Raw genomic sequence first — 19,573 nt, forward strand, 5'->3', positions numbered from 1 at the left:
TGTCTATATAAACCGGAGGGTTTAGTCCGTAGGAGGACAACAATCATAATCATAGGCTAGCTTCTAGGGTTTAGCCTCTATGATCTCGTGGTAGATCAACTCTTGTAATACTCATATCATCAAGATCAATCAAGCAGGACGTAGGGTATGACCTCCATCGAGAGGGCCCGAACCTGGGTAAACATTGTGTCCCCCGTCTCCTGTTACCATCCGCCTTAGACGCACTGTTCGGGACCCCCTACCCGAGATCCGCCGGTTTTGACACTAGCAACGAGGAGTCTCAAAATGTTCGAGATGTAAAGATCGATATATTGGAAGGCTATATTCGGACATCGGAAAGGTTCTGAGTGATTCGGGTATTTATCGGAGTACCGGAGAGTTACGGGAATTCGCCGGGGAGTATATGGGCCTTATTGGGCTTTAAGGGAAAGAGAGAGGGGAGGCTGCGCCCCCCAGGCCTAGTCCGAATTGGACTAGGGGGAGGGGCGGCGCCCCCTCTTCCTTCTCTTCTCTTTTCCCTTTCCTTCTCTCCTACTCCTACTACATGGAAGGGGGGAATCCTACTCCCGGTGGGAGTAGGACTCCCCAGGGCGCGCCATAGTAGAGGGCCGGTTCCCCCTCCTCCACTCCTTTATATATGGGGGAGGGGGGCACCCCATGGACACACAAGTTGATAAGTTGATCTTTTAGCCATGTGCGGTGCCCCCCTCCACCATAATCCACCTCGGTCATATCGTAGCGGTGTTAGGCGAAGCCCTGCGTCGGTAGCATCATCATCACCATCATCACACCGTCGTGCTGATGAAACTCTCCCTCTAAGCTCTGCTGGATCGGAGTTCATGGGACGTCACCGAGCTGAATGTGTGCTGAACTCGGAGGTGCCGTACGTTCGGTACTTGGATCGGTCGGATCATGAAGACGTACAACTACATCAACCACATTCTCATAACGCTTCCGCTTACGGTCTATGAGGGTACATGGACGAAACTCTCCCCTCTTGTTGCTATGCATCACCATGATATTGCGTGTGCGTAGGATTTTTTTTTTGAAATTACTGCGTTCCCCAACATTGTTGCCCCTACTGTCACTGGAAAAGGACACCGCAAGGTTGAACCCAAAGCTAAGCACTTCTCCCATTGCAAGAAAGATCAATCTAGTAGGCCAAACTAAACCGATAATTCGAAGAGACTTGCAAAGATATCAAATCATGCATATAAGAATTCGGAGAAGAACCAAATAATATTCATAGACAATCAAGTTCATAAATCCACAATTCATTGGATCTCGGCAAACACACCGCAAAAGAGTATTACATCGAATAGATCTCCAAGAACATTGAGGAGAACTTTGTATTGAAGATCAAAGAGAGAGAAGAAGCCATCTAGCTAATAACTATGGACCCGAAGGTGTGTGGTAAACTACTCACGCTTCATCGGAGAGGCTATGGTGTGGATGTAGAAGCCCTCCGTGATTGATTCCCCCTTCGGCAGATCGCCGGAAGAGGCCCCAAGATGGGATCTCACGGGTACATAAGGTTGCGGCGGTGGAAAAGTGGTTCCGTGGCTCCCCCTGATGTTTCTCGGGTATAAGAGTATATATAGGCGAAATAAGTACGTCAGTGGAGCTATGAGGGGCCCACGAGGGTGGGGGCACGCCTACCCCCTGGGCATGCCCTCCTGCCTCGTGCTTGCCTCATGGCATTACAGACTTCATCTCCAAGTCTTCTGGTTTGCTTTCGGTCCAAGAAAGATCATCATGAAGGTTTCATTCCGTTTGGATTCCGTTTGGTATTCCTTTTCTGTGAAACTCTAAAATAGGAAAAAATAGAAACTGGCACTGGGCCTCCGGTTAATAGGTTAGTTCCAAAAATAATATAAAAGAGCATATTAATGCCCATTAAACATCCAAAATAGATAATATAATAGCACGGAACAATAAGAAATTATAGATACGTTGGAGACGTATCAAGCATCCCCAAGCTTAATTCCTGCTCGTCCTCAAGTAGGTAAATGATAAAAACAGAATTTTTGATGTGGAATGCTACCTAACATATTTATCAATGTAATTTTGTTTATTGTGGCATGAATGTTCAGATCCGAAAGATTCAAGACAAAAGTTTAATATTGGCATAAAAATAAAAATACTTCAAGCATACTAACAAAGTAATTATGTCTTCTCAAAATAATATGGCCAAAGAAAGTTCATCCCTACAAAATCATATAGTTTGGTTATGCTCCATCTCCATCACACAAAATATTCAAATCATGCACAACCCCGATGACAAGCCAAGCAATTGTTTCATACTTTAGTATTCTCAAACTTTTTCAACTTTCACGCAGTACATGAGCGTGAGCCATGGACATAGCACTGTAGGTGGAATAGAGTGGTGGTTGTGGAGAAGACAAAAAGGAGGAATATGGTCTCACATCAACTAGGCGTATAAATGGGCTATGGAGATGCCCATCAATAGATATCAATGTGAGTGAGTAGGGATTGCCATGCAACAGATGCACTAGAGCTATAAATGTATGAAAGCTCAACAAAAGAAACTAAGTGGGTGTGCATCCAACTTGCTTGCTCATGAAGACCTAGGGCATTTGAGGAAGCCCATTGTTGGAATATATAAGCCAAGTTCTATAATGAAAATTTCCCACTAGTATATGAAAGTGACAAAATAAGAGACTCTCTATCATGAAGATCATGGTGCTACTTTGAAGCACAAGTGTGAAAAAGGATAGTAGCATTGTCCCTTCTCTCTTTTTCTCTCTTTTTTTGGTTTGGCTTGTTTGGCCTCTTTTTTTGTTTCTTCACATGGGACAATGCTCTAATAATGATGATCATCACACTTCTATTTATTTACAACTCAAAGATTACAACTCGATACTTTAGAACAAAAATATGACTCTATATGCATGCCTCCGGCGGTGTACCGGGATGTGCAATGAATTAAGAGTGACATGTATGAAAAAATTATGACTGGTGGCTTTGCCACAAATACGATGTCAACTACATGATCATGCAAGGCAATATGATAATGATGGAGCGTGTCATAATAAACAGAATGGTGGAAGGTTGCATGGCAATATATCTCGGAATGGCTATGGAAATGCCATAATAGGTAGGCACGGTGGCTGTTTTGAGGAAGGTAAATGGTGGGTTTATGGTACCGGTGAAAGTTGCGCGGTACTAGAGAGGGTAGCAACAGTGGAAGGGTGAGAGTGCGTATAATCCATGGACTCAACATTAGTCATAAAGAACTCACATACTTATTGCAATATACAAGTCATAAAAAACCAAGCACTACGTGCATGCTCCTAGGGGGATAGATTGGTAGAAAAAGACCATCGCTCGTCCCCGACCGCCACTCATAAGGTAGACAAACAAAGAAATACCTCATGCTTCAAATTTGTTACACAATGGTTACCATACGTGCATGCTACGGGACTTGCAAATCTCAACACAAGTATTTATCAAATTCACAATTAATTTACTAACATGACTCTAATATCACCATCCTCATGTCTCAAAACAATCATCAAGCATCAAACTTCTCATAGTATTCAACGCACTTTATATGAAAGTTTTTATTATACCCATCTTGGATGCACATCATATTAGGACTAGTTTTATAGCCAAAGCAAATTACCATGCTGTTCTAAAAGACTCTCGAAATAATATAAGTGAATCATGAGAGATCAATAATTTCTATAAAATAAAACCACCACCGTGCTCTACAAAGATATAAGTGAAGCACTAGAGCAAAATTATCTAGCTCAAAAGATATAAGTGAAGCACATAGAGTATTCTAATAAATTCCGATTCATGCGTGTGTCTCCCAAAAGGTGTGTAAAGCAAGGATGATTGTGGTAAACTAAAAAGAAAAGACTCAAATCATACAAGACGCTCCAAGCAAAACACATATCATGTGGTGAATAAAAATATAGCCTCAAGTAAAGTTACCGATAGACGAAGACGAAAGAGGGGATGCCTTCTGGGGCTTCCCCAAGCTTAGGCTTTTGGTTGTCCTTGAATTTTACCTTGGGGTGCCTTGGGAATCCCCAAACTTAGTCTCTTGCCACTACTTATTACAAAATCCATCAAATCTTTACCCAAAACTTGAAAACTTCACAACACAAAACTTCAACAGAAAATCTCATGAGCTCCGTTAGTATAAGAAAATAAACCACCACTTTAAGGTACAGTAATGAAGTCATTCTTTATTTATATTGGTGTTAAACCTATTGTATTCCAACTTCTCTATGGTTCATACCCCCGATACTACTCATAGATTCATCAAAATAAGCAAACAACACACAAAAAACAGAATATGTCAAAAAAAGAACAGTCTGTAGCAATCTGACTATTTTGAATACTTATGTAACTCAAAAAACTCTGAAAAATTAGGACGGCCTGAGAAATTTGTATATTGATCTACTGCAATTGGAATGGGTATTTTATCGCTCTCTGGTAAAAAATGAAAATTAATTTCATGAGCGTAAAAGTTTCTGTTTTTTCAGCAAGATCAAACAACTATCACCCACTAGTAAGTATGCACGTGCAACACACGTCTTGATCAAAGCAGCCTATGAAAATCATGTGAGTATTGAATTCTAAATTCATATTGAGATTAATTAACTTCAATGTGGCGGAATCTCTCCTACGTGAAATGAAGCTTAATGTATACTACTCCCTGTTCACAAATATATCAGTACAGAGGGAGTTCTGTTTACAAAAAAACATGAAAAATAATGATGAATCCATGTAATAGAAGTATCTATGCCGACCATGTAGAGATTTGAATAATAAAAATGAATGATAAAAATAGTGTCTTCATGAAGCAATGCAATCTTGGCACATAGCGCTGGCCTTGTTTCACATGAGTTGTGCGGGTCATCTGCCTGATTAGAAACATTTGGCTTCAGGCCTTCAACTCTTCACCCCAAATCATTTTCCTTAGTTCCAAACTGATGATAACTTCAGTTACAAGAATAGAATAATGTGATGGTGGGACTCAAAAAATGTATCATGCAGTGAATGATTCATCGTATGCTCCATAAAGAGTATGCAAGTTAAATTAATTAATTAAACCAACATGATGCAAGGAAACATCATCCTGAAACAGAGCCTAACCTAAACAAACGCTTGGCAAAGGAAAGCTTAAAATCGTGCATAAAGCCAGTTACCATGATGCGCACCTGTGCAGAATCTGAGATGAGCAAAAGCACAAGATTTCTGCCCAAAACCGTCTCCCAATGTCCCGTTCTCCTCAGTGAGCCGAGCTGCACATGCTTCCTCAAAAGATTAGAACCTTTCATGAGACCGGTTTGAAAGCAAAAAGACAACTTATTGAACATCTGACATAATAGTCCAAAGTACATACCAAATGGGACATAATACTAGCTGTCACATGGTTTCCATATTCCAAGTTGTACAATATGAAATGCTCAATTTAAGAAAGAACAAGTAATATACAGTGCCTAGTGCAAGTTATAAAGGTAAAGAAAACAATAAACATTAGTTGTGGGTGTTCACTCAGGGCTACAAGCAAAAGCTTCAGAGTTTTTTCACTCAACACACGGTGAAAACTCAACTCCATGTATAAAGCTGGAGATACATGAGAATAACAAACCTTAAAGACGATGTCACGCTTGGCTTCAACCAAAGAATCTCTCAGGTTCTGGGCCTGCGCTAGACCCTAAAAAAGCACCCCCAAAATATTCCATGAGCCAGCGCATAGACTTACAGACTCAAACCCAAGTAGAAGAATAGAACAAATATGTGTTGAATCCATCACTCAATTTGAACACACTGACTGATGTGTATATTCAGGTAGTGTCTCGAGTAGATAGACATGTAAATATCAAGAGTTAGGAAAGAAACAATGCATCGAGGGGAGCAAACTGAACTTGGGAGCCCCATCTAATGACTCCGATCTGCTTGATGCCCTTGAACGCTGTAAGGGACAGTGGGAAGAGGTTCCACCCGCCCCTCATGATGTACTGCATGGAACAACACATAGAGAACAAATTGTCAAAACCCAACCCCGGGGAGGGATAAGGAAAGTGATGGAGTGGCAGTGGTGATGCATACCTCCTCAAGTCCAGCGAGGGAGACCGTTGAAGACAACGGTAAAATTAGACAACTCTGCTTGATCGAGAACATGGTACGTCGAACCGATTAATCATCGACTAAAGCGTTCCACAAGCTCCCGGCCTTAATGGTTTATAGATAAACATCATGAAAAAGATATTCAACAAAGATATATAAAATAATTATTGACAGTTGAGAAGTTAAATCAGAATACATCTTCACTAAGACATCTCTAATGATAACACAATTTATTACACACATCTCATATGCTTCTTTAATTCTGGATGATCTACTTTAATCAAGATTTCCATGGTGAAAATAAGAACCATTCTCACATTCGCACTTCAATATTGTAAATGTAGTATTGCAATCTCAAACACATTATTGTAGTAGCAATTACGTTGACATAGTTGTACTATTGCTAGAATTTGTAGTGCAGCAAGTCTGGTGTTTTTTTAGCACTGGCCAACCATTTTTTATTAGAGATAGTAATTCTTAATTGAAAGGTAATCTTAGAATATAGAGTCGATGTTTAGCAGTACCTTCTATGAGCAGCCAATCCACGTAAACTGGATAAAAACGGGTTCATACTTCATTCTCCGACTTGAATCAAGGATAGGCTCCTACCAATTTCCAGTATAAACAAGATGCATGCAATCCTATTAGTAGTAGACTCAAGGAAGCATCAATACATATAATTTGTTAGAATTTTCGGCGTGATGGTGGTAATTTTGTTGCACGCCCCGACTAATACAAATACACATGAAATACATATTACCCTACCAGAATCTAAGCTACAAAAACATACGCTTTGTCGACTTTTGATATTTTTCAGACTTTGATTTAAGCCATTCTTAAAATACCCATTCACGTACAAAAATGCATAAAATTGACAAGCATTCGTGGATGCATGAACCTTTGTTTTGACGGTCTTGTGAATGCCTGAAATATGACTGGAGGAAACGTGTTCACTGTAGCATGGGAGCTAAATCACTCCAGCAGATGAGTGCCAAACCTACCTCGTGTGTCCGTAGTCACAAGCCAGCAAGCAGAGCATAGTGATAGTCAGATAGTGGTAGGTGGGCAGAGAGACAAGATCAAATCGACCCACCTAAACCAGAAAAGTCAGCAAATCCATGACGAAAGCGGAGGTTCATGTGCTGGAGCGATCCCGCGTGGCATCGACGACGGGGATGCCATCTCTGGAGCTCCCCATCACCTCTTCGATGATGACGCGTGGGTCTTCACGGACCCTGTCGAGCGCCTCTTCTTCTACTGCCATGTCGACCCGGCCGCCGTGTTCCCACTGCCTTCCTGCTGCATGCGCTCACCCACTTCTTTCCGCTCGCCGGCACCCTCAGCCCCGCCACCCGTTGCTTCTCCTACTACAGCGGCCATGATGCACTCGACCTCATCCTTGCAAGTCAACGGAGGACTTCAACCAGCATCATTATGATATTACACCTCCTTCGCTGCATCCAGATGGTAGTAGATTGAGTATTACAGTATTAAATTTAAATATGGATCAACTTCAAAATAAACAAGTCTGACAATCAACTTCATGATCCATTCATTTTTTCCGTAAATACACATCTATTGTTCTAACTTCTAAGAGTGTGGCTTTACTTGGCACAAACACTAATTAAAACATAAAAAAACAATCATAACAGTAGCATAATTGTGCTAACACTCAAAAACAGGAAGCAAAAAAGCAAAAATAAATTTTATTCATTGGGTTGCCTCCCAACAAGCGCTATAGTTTCACGCCCTTAGCTAGGCATAATATTTCAATGATGCTCACACGCAAGATAATAATTGAAACACGAAGAGAGCATCATAAAACATCAGACAAATAAGTTTAAGTCTAACATACTTCCTATGCATACGCATTTTGTAAGCAAACAAATTATCAAGACAAGTGAAAACTAGCATATGCAAGGAAGAAGAAAGAAACAATATCAATCTCAACATAACGAGAGGTAATTTAGTAACATGAAAATTTATATGACCATACTTTCCTCTCTCATAATAATTACATGTTGGATCATATTCAAATTCAACAATATAGATATCATATAAAATTTTCTCTTCATGATCCACATGCACAAAAGTCTTATAATCTTCGAAAATAGTGGGATTAACATCAACTAAAGTCATGACCTCTCCAAACCCACATTCATCAAAATTTCCATAAGATTGAACACTCTCTGAATATGTGGGATTATTTTTACCTAAAGTTGACTCTCTTCCAAACCCACTTTCAATACTATTGTAAACATTATTATCAACAACATATTCATCATGAGGCATAAACAAATTTTCAGGATCATAAGAAGAATCACCCCAATCATGACCATAGCAATAAGTAGTGGACATAGAAAAATTAGCATCCCCAAGCTTGGGGTTTTGCATATTATTAGCACAATTGACATTAATAGAATTTATAATAACATCATTGCAATCATGCTTTTCATCTAAGGAGCTATCATGAATCACTTCATAAATTTCTTCATCATAATTTTCAGATTAATGAATCTCAAGCAAAACTTCATAAAGATAGTCTAGTGCACTCAACTCACTAGCAATTGGTTCATCATGATTGGATCTTCTAAAAAGATTAGCAAGTGGATGGGGATCCATATCAATAGACTTTTAGCAAGCAAAGATGCAAGCAAATAGAAGCCACATGGCACACAAGCAAAGAAGAGATCTGACGAGAAAACGGCGAACAAAAAAGAGGGCGAATAAAACGGCAAATTTTTGTGAAGTGGGGGAGAGTAAAACGAAAAGCAAATGGCCAATAATATAATGCGAGGGAGAAGAGTTTATGATGGGTACTTGGTATGTCTTGACTTGGCATAGATCTCCTGGCAGCGGCGCCAGAAATCCTTCTTGCTACCTCTTGAGCATGCGTCGGTTTCCCTTGAAGAGGAAAGGGTGATGCAGCAAAGTAGTGTAAGTATTGCCCTCCGTTTTTGAGAACCAAGGTATCAATCCAGTAGGAGACTACACGCAAGTCGCCTAGTACCTGCACAAACAATCAAGAACCTTGCAACGAACGTGATAAATGGGTTGTCAATCCCATCACTGCCACTTGCAAAAGTGAGATCTCATAAAGATAATAAGATAATTTTTTTTGGTATTTTTGTTGTATAGATTGGAAAATAAAGATTGCAAGATAAATAGTAAACTAGAATTATAGATCGGAAACTTATATGATGTAAAGTAGACCCGAGGGCCATAGGTTTCACTAGTGGCTTCTCTCAAGATAGCATATATTACAGTGGGTGAACAAATTACTGCTGAGCAATTGATAGAACATCGCATAGTTATGAGAATATCTAGGCATGATCATGAACATAGGCATCACGTCCGTGTCAAGTAGACCGAAACGATTATGCATCTACTACTATTAATCCACACATCGACCGCTATCCAACATGCATCTAGAATATTAAGTTCTTACGAACAGAGTAACGCATTAGGCAATATGACATGATATAGAGGGATAAACTCAAGCAATATGATATAAACCCCATCTTTTTATCCTCGATGGCAACAATACAATACGTGCCTTGCTGCCCCTGCTGTCACTGGGAAAGGATGCCGCAAGATTGAATCCAAAGCTAAGCACTTCTCCCAATGCAAGAAAGATCAATCTAGTAGGCCAAACCAAACTAATAATTCGAAGAGACTTGCAAAGATATCAAATCATGCATATAAGAATTCAGAGAAGAATCTAATATTGTTCATAGATAATCTTGATCATAAACCCACAATTCATCGGATCTCGACAAACACACCGCAAAAAGTATTACATCGAATAGATCTCCAAGAACATCAAGGAGAACTTTGTATTGAGAACCAAAGATAGAGAAGAAGCCATCTAGCTCATAACTATGGACCCGAAGGTCTGTGGTAGACTACTCACACATCATCGGAGAGGCTATGGTGTTGATGTAGAAGCCCTCCGTGATCGAATTCCCCTCCGGTAGATCGCCGGAAAAGGTCCCCAGATGGGATCTCATGGGTACAGAAGGTTGCGGCGGCGGAAGAGTGGTTTTGTGGCTCCCTGGATGTTTTCAGGGTATAAGATTATATATAGGCAAAGGAAGTAGGTCGGTAGAGCTACGAGGGGCCCAGGAGGGTGAGGGCGCGCCTACCCCCTAGGCGTGCCGCCCTACCTTGTGGCCGCCTTGTTGCTTCCTTTACCACCACTCCAATTCTCCTGGATAGCGTTTATTCCAAAAAAGATCCTCGCGAAGGTTTCATTTCGTTTGGATTCAGTTTGATATTTCTTTTCTGTGAAACACTGAAATAGGCAAAAAACAACAGCTGGCATTGGGCCTCCTGTTAATAGGTTAGTCTCAAAAATAATATAAAAGTGCATATTAAATCCCATTAAACATCCAAAACTGATAATATAATAGCATGGAACAATAAAAAATTATAGATATGTTGGAGACGTATCAGGGCCCACAAGGGTGGGGGCACGCCCTCCTGCCTCGTGGTCGCCTCGCGGAGTTCCAGACTTCAACTCCAAGACTTCTGGATTGCTTTCGGTCCAAGAAAGATCACCGCAAAGGTTTCATTCCGTTTGGAATCCGTTTTGTATTCCTTTTCTGCGAAACTCTAAAATAGGCAAAAAAAAAGAAACTGGCAGTAGGCCTCCGGTTAATAGGTTAGTCCCAAAAATAATATAAAAGAGCATATTAAAGCCCATTAAACATCCAAAACAGATACTATAATAGCATGGAACAATCAAAAATTATAGATACGTTGGAGACTGATAACCCACAAGTATAGGGGATCACAACAGTTTTCGAGGGTAGAGTATATAACCCAAATTTATTGATTCGACACAAGGGGAGCCAAAGAATATTCTCAAGTATTAGCAGCTGAGTTGTCAATTCAACCACACCTGGAAACTTAATATCTTCAGCAAAGTGTTTAGTAGCAAAGTAATATGATAGTAGTGGTAACGGTAGCAAAAGGTAACGGTAACAAAAGTAGTGTTTTTGGTATTTTGTAGTGATGATAGCAATAGCAATGGAAAAGTAAATAAGCGAAGAACAATATATGGAAAGCTCGCAGGCAATAGATCAGTGATAGAGAATTATGCCGGATGCGGTTCATCATGTAACAGTCATAATCTTAGGGTGACACAGAACTAGCTCCAATTCATCAATGTAATGTAGGCATGTATTCTGAATATAGTCATACGTGCTTATGGAAAAGAACTTGCATGACATCTTTTGTCCTACCCTCCCGTGGCAGCGGGGTCCTAGCGGAAACTAAGGGATATTAAGGCCTCCTTTTAATAGAGTACCGGACCAAAGAATTAACACATAGTGAATACTTGAACTCCTCAAACTACGGTCATCACCGGTAAGTATCTCGATTATTGTCACTTCGGGGTTAACGGATCATAACACATAATAGGTGACTATAGACTTGCAAGATAGGATCAAGAACTCTCATATATTGATGAAAACATAATAGGTTCAGATCTGGAATCATGGCACTCGGGCCCTAGTGACAAGCATTAAGCATAGCAAAGTCATAGCAACATCAATCTCAGAACATAGTGGATACTAGGGATCAAACCCTAACAAAACTAACTTGATTACATGATAAATCTCATCCAACCCATCACCGTCCAGCAAGCCTACGATGGAATTACTCACGCACGGCGGTGAGCATCATGAAATTGGTGATGGAGGATGGTTGATGATGACGATGGCGACGGATTCCCCTCTTCGGAGCCCCGAACGGACTCCAGATCAGCCCCCCGAGAGGTTTTAGGGCTTGGCGGCGGCTCCGTATCGTAAAATGTGAGGAATCCTTCTTCCTTATTTTTTCTACCCGAAAGCATATATATAGAGTTGGAGTCGAGGTCGGAGGAGATCTAGGGGGCCCACGAGGTAGGGGGCGCCCCCACCCTCGTGGCTATGGTGTGGGCCCCCTGGTCTTCTTCTTCTGCAAGGATTTTTTATTCTTTCCGAAAAGATGTTTCGTGAAGTTTCAGGTCATTCCGAGAACTTTTCTTTCTACACATAAAGAACACCATGGCAATTCTGCTGAAAACAGCGTCAGTCCGGGTGAGTTCCATTCAAATCATGCAAGTTAGAGTCCAAAACAAGGGCAAAAGTGTTTGGAAAAGTAGATACGACGGAGACGTATCAACTCCCCCAAGCTTAAACCTTTGCTTGTGCTCAAGCAATTCAGTTGACAAACTGAAAGTGATAAGGAAAAACTTTTACAAACTCGGTTTGCTCTTGTTGTTGTAAATATGTAAAGCCAGCATTCAAGTTTTCAGCAAAGATTATGAACTAACCATATTCACAATAACGCATAGGTCTCATGTTTACTCATATCAATGGGATAATCAACTAGTGAGCAATAATAATGAATCTCGTATGACAACACTTTCTCAAAACAATCATAATATGATATAACAAGATGGTATCTTGCTAGCCCTTTCTGAGACCGCAAAACATAAATGCAGAGCACCTTTAAAGATCAAGGACTGACTAGACATTTTAATTCATGGTAAAAGAGATCCAGTCAAGTCATACTCAATGTAAACTAACAGTAATGAATGCAAATGACAGCGGTGCTCTCCAACTGGTGCTTTTTAATAAGAGGATGATGACTCAACATAAAACTAAATAGATAGGCCCTTCACAGAGGGAAGCATGGATTTGTAGAGGTTCCAGAGCTCGGTTTTGAAATAGAGGTGAATAATATTTTGAGCGGTATACTTTCATTGCCAACATAACAACCAAGAGATGGCGATATCTTCCATGCTACACACATTATAGGCAGTTCCCAAACAAAATGGTAAAGTTTATACTCCCCCTCCACCAACAAGCATCAATCCATGGCTTGCTCGAAACAACGAGTGCCTCCAACTAACAAGAGTCCCAGGGGGAGTTTTGTTTGCAATTATTTTGATTTAGTTTGCATAAAGCATGGGACTGGGCATCCCGGTGACCAGCCATTTTCTCGTGAGTGAGGAGCGGAGTCCACTCCTCTTGAGAATAACCCGCCTAACATGGAAGATACGAACAGCCCTAGTTGATACATGAGCTATTCGAGCATACAAAACAGGATATTTATTTGAAGGTTTAGAGTTTGGCACATACAAATTTACTTGGAACGACAGGTAGATACCGTATATAGGTAGGTATGGTGGACTCATATGGAACAACTTTGGGGTTTATGGAGTTGGATGCACAAGCAGTATTCCCGCTTAGTACAGGTGAAGGCTAGCAAAAGACTGGGAAGCGACCAACTAGAGAGCGACAACAGTCATGAACATGCATTAAAATTAATCAACACCGAATGCAAGCATGAGTAGGATATAATCCACCATGAACATAAATTTCGTGAAGGCTATGTTGATTTTGTTTCAACTACATGCGTGAACATGCGCCAAGTCAAGTCACTTAAATCATTCAGAGGAGGATACCACCCTATTATACCACATCACAACCATTTTAATAGCATGTTGGCACGCAAGGTAAACCATTATAAGCTCCTAGCTAATTAAGCATGGCACAAGAAACTATGATCTCTAGTTGTCATTGCAAACATGTTTATTCATAATAGGCTGAATCAGGAACGATGAACTAATCAGATTTACAAAAACAAGAGAGGTCGAGTTCATACCAGCTTTTCTCATCTCAGTCAGTCCATCATATATCATCATAATTGCCTTTCACTTGCACGACCGAATAGTGTGAATAATAGTAATAGTGCATGTGCATTGGACTAAGCTGGAATCTGCAAGCATTCAATAAATAGGAGATGACAAGGCAATATGAGCTCTTTTGTCAGATCAACAATAATGCATATAAGAGCCACTTCAACAATTTAATTATGGTCTTCTCCTATCTACCCCCAAAGAAAAGAAAAGAAATAAAACTATTTACACGGGAAAGCTCCCAACAAGCAAAAGAAGAACATGAAATCTTTTTGGGTTTTCTTTTTAATTACTGCTACAAGCATAGAAAGTAAACTAATTAAAAGCTACAACTAATTTTTTTTGTTTTTCTTAAGGTTTTATTAAACACACAAGAAGAAAGCATAAAAAGGAAAATAAACTAGCATGGATGATACAATGAAAAAGTATGAGCACCGACATCTAGCAATGAGTGTGTGAACATGTGTAATGTCGGTGAGAAATATGTACTCCCCCAAGCTTAGGCTTTTGGTCTAAGTTGGTCTATGGCCACGGTTGGCCTGGCGGATATCCATAATAATAGTTGGAGTCGTACTGAGATGCAGCGGCTATCGCCTCCTGAGCTGCAGTGTGGCGACGAGCGGCCTCCGCCCTCCTCTCGTACTCATCTGCCTCCTCGCTGGTAATAATATATCTTCCTTTTGCCTGATAATCAAAGAAGGCAGGAGCAGGGAGAGTAATACGGATAGCACGACATCTGTTGAAGATTAAGCGATACTGGAGAGGTGATTCATTCCTCTCAACAAACTGGTGGTGAACCATAGCATCATAATCCAAATAAGCAAGGGGCAACTCAATATCATATTCATGTATGGCTATACCAAGAAAATTAGCTATGCGGGTTGCATAAATTCCACCAAAGAAATCTCCATTAAATCTATTAAGATGCAACCTACGTGCAACAATGGCTCCCAAATTATAAGATTTATCTCCTAACATAGCACTCTTAAGAATACCGAGGTCAGGCACACACATGTGACATGCCTCATCTTTACCATTAATGCATCTACCTATGAAGAGAGCAAAATAATGTATAGTAGGAAAGTGAATGCTCCCTATGGTAGCTTGTGTTATATCTCTAGATTCCCCCACAGTTATACTAGCAAGAAAATCTCTAAATTCAGATTTGCGAGGTTCCCTGACACTACCCCATTGTGGAAGTTTGCAAGCAGTGGTAAAATCCTCTAAGTCCATAGTGTAAGAATTTTCAGAAAGATCAATTAGGACAGTTGGAGAATTACGTGAAGATGAAAATTCAAACCTCCTCACAAAGGAACTAGTGAGATAGTGATACTGGCTGCACTTTTCTTCCTCGAAGTTCACAAGATCAGCATTACGCAAATATGCGTTAAATTATTCCTTAATTCCCGCTTGATCCAAAAAGTTTTCTGAAGGCCATTCACAAGGACGCATTGGAACGTCTCTTGGTGGTTCTTCATCAGCATCACGCACTACAAGCCTGGGTCCTTGCTTCCTTGAAGAACCATCTTGGTACATTTTCCTAAGAAAATTTCTTCCTCTGAAAAATTTCTAAATTTTTTAGTAACTTCAAGCAAAAGTGAACCAAGCTCAACAAAATTGATAGCAACAACTCCTACAAGTACCTAGAGCCTATATCATGCATTAGAACTGCTTTTGACCATATAAATTTGACATGCAAGCTCAAGAACATGGTCACCTAGGTAGCACAAATTTGCAATGAATAGAGCACTAGAACAAAAACTAATTGGACCAATGGAGGAGTCACATACGAAGGAACAATCTCCCCAAGCAGTTTTGTGAGAAGCGCTTTGAGCAAGGAGATCGAAAATGGCAGCAAAATGAGCTTGGACTCGGGTTTTGAGCTGGATATTCATGTTTGTGGGAGGAAGGAGTGTGTGGGTGCAGGAATAAGTGGAGGAGGGCCACAGTGGGCCCACGAGGCAGGGGGCGCGCCTAGGGGGTAGGGCACGCCCTCCACCCTCGTGGCCAGGTGGTTGCCCCCCGTGCTGTGTTCTTGGTGCCAAATATTCTCAAATATCCCAGAAAAAATCATATTTAAATTTCAGGGCATTTGGAGAACTTTTATTTTCGGGGTACTTTTATATTGCACGGATAAATCAGATAACAGATGGAAAATACTTATTTTTATTTTATTTAATATAAATAACAGAAAGTAAAAGGCGGGTACAGAAGGTTGTGCCTTCTAGTTTCATCCATCTTATGCACATCAAAAGGAATCCACTAACAAAGTTGATCAAGTCTTGTTAACGAATTCATTTCGAATAACATGGAACCGAAGAAATTTTGAATAGCACTATGTTACCTCAACGGGGATATGCACATCCCCAATAACAAGAATATCATATTTCTTCTTGACAGTAGGGAGAGGAAATTCAAAACCTCCAAATATAATTGATGGAATTTTTCCAATAGAGTTGATACTATGAACTTGAGGTTGTTTCCTCGGAAAGTGTACCGTATGCTCATTACCATTAACATGAAAAGTGACATTGCCTTTAGTGCAATCAATAACAGCCCCTGCAGTATTCAAAAAGGGTCTGCCAAGAATAATAGACATACTATCGTCCTCGGGAATATCAAGAATAACAAAGCCTGTTAAAATAGTAACGTTTGCAACTACAACAGGCACATCCTCACAAATACCGACATGTATAGCGGTTGATTTATCAGCCATTTGCAAAGATATTTCAGGAGGTGTCAACTTATTCAAATCAAGTCTACGATATAAAGAGAGAGGCATAGCACTAACACCGGCTCCAAGATCACATAAAGCAGTTTTAACATAGTTTCTTTTAATGGAGCATGGTATAGTGTGTACTCCTGGATCTCCAAGTTTCTTTGGTATTCCACCCTTAAAAGTATAATTAGCAAGCATGGTGGAAATTTTAGCTTCCGGTATCTTTCTCTTATTTGTACCAATTTCTTAGATATACTTAGCATAAGGATTCATTTTAAGCATATCAGTTAATCGCATACGCAAAAAGATAGGTCTAATCATTTTAGCAAAGCGCTCAAAATCCTCGTCATCCTTTTTCTTGGATGGTTTGGGAGGAAAAGGCATGGGTTTTCGAACCCATGGTTCTCTTTCTTTACCATGTTTCCTAGCAACAAAGTCTTTCTTATCATAACGTTGATTCTTTGAATGTGGGTTATCAAGATCAACAGCAGGTTCAATTTCGATATCATTATCATTACTAGGTTGAGCATCATCATGAACAGTATCATTAACATTATCACTAGTTTCAGGTTCATTACCAGATTGTGTTTCAGCATCAGAAATAGAAATACCATTTGGATTCTCAGGTGGTTGAACAATAGGTTCACTAGAAGCATCCAAAGTCCTATTATTTTTCTTTTTCTTCCTTTTAGAAGGACTAGGTGCATCTATATTATTTCTCTGAGAATCTTGCTCAATTCTCTTAGGGTGGCCTTTAGGATACAAAGGTTCCTGAGTCATTCTACCAGTTCTAGTAGCCACTCTAACAGCATAATCATTATTCTTACTATTCAATTCATTAAGCAAATCATTTTGAGCTTTAAGTACTTGTTCTACTTGAGTGGTAACCATAGAAGCATGTTTACTAATAAGTTTAAGTTCACCTTTAACATTAGTCATATAATCACCCAAGTGTTCAAGCATATCAGCATTGCGTTTTAATTCTCTACCAAAATAAGCATTAAAGTCTTCTTGCTTAGCCATAGATTTATCAAACTCATCTAAGCATGGGCTAGCAAACTTAGTAAATGGGATTTCAGCTTTATCATATCTATAGAGAGAATTTACCTTTACTACCTGTGTCGGGTTATCAAGACCATGAATTTCTTCAATAGGTAATGGATTAAGATCATATGTTTCTTCAACAGGCGGTAGGTTAAGACCGTGTATTTCTTCAATAGGAGGTAAATTCTTAACATCTTCAGCTTTAATACCTTTTTCTTTCATAGATTTCTTTGCCTCTTGCATATCTTTAGCTTTAATACCTTTTTCTTCGGAGTTGGTTTAGGAATAGGCTCAGGAGCTGGCTCAGGAAGTGTCCAATTATTTTCATTTGTCAACATATTATTCAATAGAATTTCAGCTTCATTCGGTGTTCTTTCCCTGAAAACAGAACTAGCACAACTATCCAGGTAATCTCTGGAAGCATCGGTTAGTCCCTTATAAAAGATATCTAGTATTTCATTTTTTCTTAAGAGGATGATCAGGCAAAGCATTAAGTAACTTGAGAAGCCTCCCCCAAGCTTGTGGGAGACTCTCTTCTTCAATTTGCACAAAATTATATATATATCCCTCAAAGAGCTTGTTTCTTATGAGCAGGGAAATATTTAGCAGAGAAGTAATAAATCATATCCCGGGGACTACGCACACAAGCAGGATCAAGAGAATTAAACCATATCTTAGCATCACCCTTTAATGAGAACGGAAATATTTTAAGGATATAAAAGTAGCAAGTTCTCTCATCATTAGTGAACAGGGTGGCTATATCATTTAATTTAGTAAGATGTGCCACAACAGTTTCAGATTCATAGCCATGAAAAGGATCAGATTCAACCAAAGTAATTATATCAGGATCAACAGAGAATTCATAATCCTTATCCGTAACACAGATAGGTGAATTAGCTAAAGCAGGGTCAGGTTTCATTCTTGCATTAAGAGATTGTTGCTTCCATTTAGCTAATAACCTCTTGAGTTCGTATCTATCTTTGCAAGCTAAAATAGCTAAGCAGCTTCTTTTTCAAAAAGATAACCCTCAGGAATAACAGGCGATTCATATTCATTAGAGGGAGAGTCTTCATTATCACTTTCACCAATATGATCAGATTCAATATTTTCATTCTCTCTAACCCTAGCAAGTTGTTCATCAAGAAATTCACCAAGTGGCACAATAGTATCAAGCATAGAAGTAGTTTCATCATAAGTATCATGCATAGCAGAAGTGGCATCATCAATAACATGCGACATATCAGAACGAATAGCAGAAGCAGGTTTAGGTGTCGCAAGCTTACTCAAAACAGAAGGTGAATCAAGTGCAGAGCTAGATGGCAGTTCCTTATCTCCCCTCGTAGTTGAGGGATAAATCTTCATTTTTGGATCTCTCAAGTTCTTCATAATGATAAGCTTATATAAATCCCAAGTGACTCAAAGAATAGAGCTATGATCCCCGGCAACGGCACCAAAAAATAGTCTTGATAACCCACAAGTATAGGGGATCGCAACAGTTTTCGAGGGTAGAGTATTAAACCCAAATTTATTGATTCGACACAAGGGGAGCCAAAGAATATTCTCAAGTATTAGTAGCTGAGTTGTCAATTCAACCACACCTGGAAACTTAATATCTGCAACAAAGTGTTTAGTAGCAAAGTAATATGATAGTAGTGGTAACGGTAACAAAAGTAGTGTTTTTGGTATTTTGTAGTGATGATAGCAATAGCAACGGAAAAGTAAATAAGCGAAGAACAATATATGGAAAGCTCATAGGTAATGGATCGGTGATAGAGAATTATGCCGGATGCGGTTCATCATGTAACATTCATAACCTTAGGGTGACACAGAACTAGCTCCAATTCATCAATGTAATGTAGGCATGTATTCCGAATATAGTCCTACGTGCTTATGGAAAAGAACTCGCATGACATCTTTTGTCCTACCCTCCCGTGGCAGCGGGGTCCTAGTGGAAACTAAGGGATATTAAGGCCTCCTTTTAATAGAGTATCGGACCAAAGCATTAACACATA

Source organism: Triticum urartu, chromosome 5, assembly GCF_003073215.2.
Source record: "Triticum urartu cultivar G1812 chromosome 5, Tu2.1, whole genome shotgun sequence".
Lineage (NCBI taxonomy): Eukaryota > Viridiplantae > Streptophyta > Magnoliopsida > Poales > Poaceae > Triticum > Triticum urartu.